The 5,143-nt window shown below is 41.8% G+C and overlaps 1 long non-coding RNA gene across 1 annotated transcript; it reads left to right on the forward strand.

Annotated features, from left to right (window-relative positions):
* On the forward strand, positions 1-2,780 carry LOC138108962 (uncharacterized). Its single transcript, XR_011150161.1, has 4 exons — positions 1-139; positions 946-1,087; positions 2,104-2,158; positions 2,479-2,780. It is a non-coding gene; the product is annotated as an uncharacterized lncRNA (long non-coding RNA).
* The last annotated feature ends 2,363 nt before the right edge of the window (positions 2,781-5,143 follow it).

The following is a 5,143-nucleotide window of genomic DNA, read 5'->3' on the forward strand; positions in this document are numbered from 1 at the left end:
CCTAAAATTCTTCATCTGTTTTGCTGCAATTGTTTTGCTGACCTGCTGTTGGGTGTGTAGCACCAGGGCTGCACAACAAAGTCTAATTGTATTTTCTTTTTTCTCTTTTCCCATATGCGCTGATGCAAGCTTCTTGAAGGTGAGTTTACATTTTATAGCTGATAATGGAATTGTTATAAATATAATCATTAGTTTTTCTATGTCATTTCCAACCATCTTGAGCGGCAGGGATTGAAACTGCATTTAGCAAAAGGCAAAGGACAGTGTTAAAGCCTCTGGCCAGTGTGTTAGAGAATGGATCCCATCTGTGTCTGATAGCTGCTATCAAACACAGTGAAAAATCCCCACAACAGAAGTTGTAGCTAAATACTTATGTAGAAAGAAACTTTAATTTGGTGGCATTTTCTGTTATTTTAATTGATTAGTGCTTGATTATTTTTACATGTATACAGGAGCTGCAGAGATCACTGTTGCATGTGTATTCTGAGAATTAAAAAGCAAACAGCAGTTCTCACCCTTTGGGTGTTACAGACCAGGCCATTAAAAATTGCTCTCCTTTGAATTGTATGTGTTATAATTTTCAAATTATAGACCCTGTTAGTAAGAATTGTGTGAGGGAGCTTCCCTTTATAAGGCAGATTTGTTCACAGGTAGTGTAACTTGTGAAACATATGACACTGAGCATCTCTCAGGTAACATTTTTAGATGTTTGTAAGGTGAATAGAGCAAATGTTTTGTGTTGGTCTGTAGCAGAATAGTCACAATGTGTGGAAGGTTCAGCCTCAGTATTTAGGGAAGTAGCTTGTTTAAGATTGCTTTGAACCCAGTTGAATAGGGTCCGTTTCAAATAGGAACCATTACAGGCCACTTATAATAGCACATTCCGAAAACAGTTCTGGGGGAAAGAGTAAATAATAGATCTAAGTTATCAAAATTAAATTGCAGAGTGTGAACAACAAAGAAGCCTGTCAGACAGCTCTGTATGGAGTAATGATGATGGAGATGAAGCAACAGATAGTGATGTGTCTGTGACTGATTCTGCATCTGAAGAAGAGGATTTATCAGAAGAGGACATGGAAAGTTCAGAGTATGTATGCCCCATGACTACCAAACATTGAATTTTGACTTTTGTTTTTCATACAGACAAGATTAAGTTTTACTGCTGTGGCCTGGCTTATCTTTGAAACCTTCACTTACTCTACTTATTTCCCTCTCTCAATGACAACCACATCCCGTGCTGCATGATGATCAAATGATACCATTTTTACTTTGGGAGAGTAAGGCAGCCCAAGGCAGATGGACAACCTTGCATGCAACCTTAAAGACAAGTTTGGGGGTATAGCAAGAAAGGGTGATTAGTCACAGGCCATAGCTCACAATGCATTGCATTTTATTTTCATGCCAGGCTCTAGTAGAGCTGTTAGATAAGGAACTATTTTCATTGGTATTGATGGCTTAGCAGCGGACGGACAAATTCTGTGCAGGTTTTAATAAAGCTGGTGTGCTTTGAGCCTTTTGGATTACTAAAAGGCAACATAGGAGAGAAGTTAATACAAAAAAGGCATGATTTTTTCCTTTGATCTCAAGCTTCTCTGTTACAGCATGTGCCTTCCTGCTCTGTGTAGGTGAGGCTGAAGAGCAGCACTTAACACTGAGCAAAGGGTCCTTCTTGTCAGAGCTGTCTGCAGTCTCACTGTAGTGTCAGACCTTGTTCCATTCTAGAAGTGATGCTTTCCAGAGGACGGCTCGATGCTTTAGCTACAAAGCTGTTATTGATGTCCCGTTGGACATAAATGCTGCCATACATAGTCTGCCTGGTGCTGGAGGCTGCTGATACTTCAAATCCTAGAGCAGGGTGCCTGACTGCATCCTCCTCCCAATGAAAACCAAGATGCTGTTTCCTTTGGGACAGGGAGACCCACACTCATTATTACATGCAGCAAACTGTTAAGAGAGAGTTAAGGTTGGGCAGGGTTCTCCAAAGGAAATGTGTCATGGCTGCTCAGTGCAGTTGGATGATTACGTGACTTTTTATGTGCCAGTGACCCTCGATGTGTGGTGACATAAACAGCAGCATGTTCTTTCTGGTTCTGTTCTCTCTAGAGCTTGGCCAGCAGCTACTATTAGGTGCCCGATCTGCATGGATTTTTATCCAGAGGTAAGGACCCACATGTTGTCATCCTTCCAGCTTTGTGGGAGGGGAATGAGGCAGAGGGGGAGCTGTGCAACCCAGTTGGCTGATGTGGGGTGCTGTGGGCAGCTGGTGTGAAGCATAGACCTTGCTTTGGAGCTGTCAAAGTTACTTCTTGTTGGGGTATGTAGAGGGAGAAACCCTTGCCAAGGAGGCACTGCCAGATCTACGTGTTCCTCATTATTCAGCAGTAACTGACAGACTGCAGATACTCCAAATCCTGTTTGCCTGCTGCCAGAAAAGCAGCAGACTGCAATTCTTTCCTGCTGTGATTTCCTGTCTTCCAGATTATGCGAAGTGGACGAATGGTTTTGTCAACGCTGTGTGGCCATATCTTCTGCAGTCAGTGCCTTCCTGTTGCCCTTCAGACTGCCAGCTTTTGCCCAGCCTGCAGGGCAGACCTCACTCCAGAACAATACCATCCCATTTATATATAAGTAGTTCTATTTTTCAAGACAGACTTAGATGGATTTTGGGGGGATAGGTGGTATAAAGAGGTTTTTTTCCTTGTCTACATAGTTTTTGTTGTATAAGGTTCCGTTTTCTCTGAATTTAATAATAAATAAAATTTTAATTGATTTAAATATAATCAACTCTGCTCATCTATGTTGGATTCTGCTGGTAGACAGATTTCTTTTAACAGGTGGGTGTAAAACCCTTGGTTTGATCAGTCAGAAGTGCTTGTTCTCTTTGTCACAATGTAGTCATTGTTTTTTAGGGGGAAATGCTGAAGGCATAAGCTTTGTAGTTCTTGTGTTCTTTGTAGCATGTGTTGTATAGGGAAAAGGAAACAGGCACTCTTTGGGGTGCAAGAACTTCTGTTGCTCAGGACAGATTCAGCTGGATGTTTTGCTAAAAATGTCATTATTTCAGTGCTTTGAAGGTTGAAAGAGCAGCAGGTTGTGCACACATCCAAAGACAACTATTTTCTTTGAGAATAATTTGTATGTATCTAGACAGCTTGTTGATGGTCCAAGCTGCTGCTTGCTATGTCCCTGGTTACAATGTTCCATTGATGACTGTCAGCTGATGACAGGAGCACTGCCAGCTTCTATGAAGGTCTTCCCCTTCTAAAAAGCCTGTAAGCTCAAGGACTTAAACATAATTGCTTCAATATAATTGCTTTATTATAAATGCTTCAATATTGCTTCAAAACCAGTGCACTATACTAGTAATTTTAGCTACCTATACTGTGCTGTAAATAATTCTGATTAAGCCTTTTTTTTTTTTAATGATTATCATTATTGCAACCAATTTAAATGAATAATTCGTTTTATTTTTAAAAATATATTTGGTTTTCCACCCTTAATCCTGCTGGACAAAGTTGTATAAAGGCTCAATTACACCTGTATAATCCCTTAGACATAAACCATTGGCAAAGTGTGTGGCCCAAGATTGGATCCAGCTGCACTAGGCTCCTCTTTGAGGAGTTCAAAAAGCAAGGGGGTTATTTCCACACCTTGTGACTTAATGGGAAGGCTTCTGTAATAAACTTTGTCTGAAGCTCCCACTCTGCCTGCGACACAGGTGCCAAACCCCCACTGTTGTCTCGGGTATCTCAGAGCCCACAGCAGCTGTGGACAAGCCCTTCATACCTGTGTTTCACCTCTGGGAAGATGTGCTGGAGAAGCCTGCTGGCCACAGATCCTGCAGGCACGGCTGCTTTACACACTCCTCCCACCAGGAACTTGATCCAAGGACAATTTCTGGGCATGAAAAGTACACGTTTAAGGGGGGATGGCAGCCCAACTTGACTTGCTTTGTAAATAAACACCAGGGGTGTGTAATGCAATAGCACGTATGCTTGGCCCCAGCTGGGCTGTTTCTCTATACTGTGTTGTTTTGGTGTTCTGGATCAGAAATCTGTAGGTTTGTTTTTGTACCAGCCACTCAACCACTAAACTGCTTAACCTTCTCCACAGTCAGCGGCTCAGAAAAGCCAAACACAAGCGGCTCGGGCTGCATGAAAACATGAGCAAGTGAGCAGCAGACTGGCCTGAACGCCAAAGGAAAACTGTAATTTATGGGAAGGGAAGGTCCTTGTTAAATTTACAGAAAAGAGCATATATAGAAATCTAACAAAAGCATGTAATGATTGTCTGGCAGGGACCAGAGGATGCTGCTGCGAGAAGTGGTGATGTGGATCAGCTATCGGATGTTAAAACACATTTTGTCTTGGTCAGGTCATAATCCCACATCCTTGATGAGGAGCATCTCTTCCTACTACTAAAACTGCGGGGATGCTGTTAGAAAAGCAAAAGCTCAGCTTGAATTTAAGTTGGCCAGAGATGTTGAAAACTGCCAGAAAAGTTCTTTAGATACATAAACAACAGGCAAAAACAGAAGGGAAATGTTGGCCCACTGTTAAAAAGGAGAGGTGAGTTAATCACCAGCAGCAATGAAAAGGCAGAGGTTCTCAACACTTCTTTACCTCTGTCTTTGCTGGCACTGCTGCTCTCCACCTTGGGAGAAATTGGATAAAATAGTTGCAGTTGGCATGTATTTAGATGGAGTCCTGATGACAGTGTGGGCTGCACATGCCAGCCATAACAAGGACACCCTTGGGAACCTCCAGAAGTTCAGAGCGCTGCATGAACACCAGGATTTGTGCCACAAGCAGCAGTTCAGTTTACACTCTAAGTTTTTTATGCACATCACACCAAGCTTTAAGGCAGGGCTTGCAAAGTTGATTTCTTGGGGATAATATATTAATTAAATGTGAAAAACGAGGTTCACTCTCTTGTGAGAATTTAAAGGGTTTAATACAAAGACAGTAAGAGACACATAAAATAAAGCAAAGAGGTAACAGCCGGGTGCCTTGGTGCTCTGCCAAGAGCACACCTGATGCTCGATGTCATACATGAAATCCCTATTTGTGCTTGGTCTTTGCATATTAAGTGCTTTAATTAATTTGAGCTTAATATTTTTAAATTGAATGTTAAAATCAATCCA

This window comes from Aphelocoma coerulescens, chromosome 4 (assembly GCF_041296385.1).
Source record: "Aphelocoma coerulescens isolate FSJ_1873_10779 chromosome 4, UR_Acoe_1.0, whole genome shotgun sequence".
Taxonomy (NCBI): Eukaryota; Metazoa; Chordata; class Aves; order Passeriformes; family Corvidae; genus Aphelocoma; species Aphelocoma coerulescens.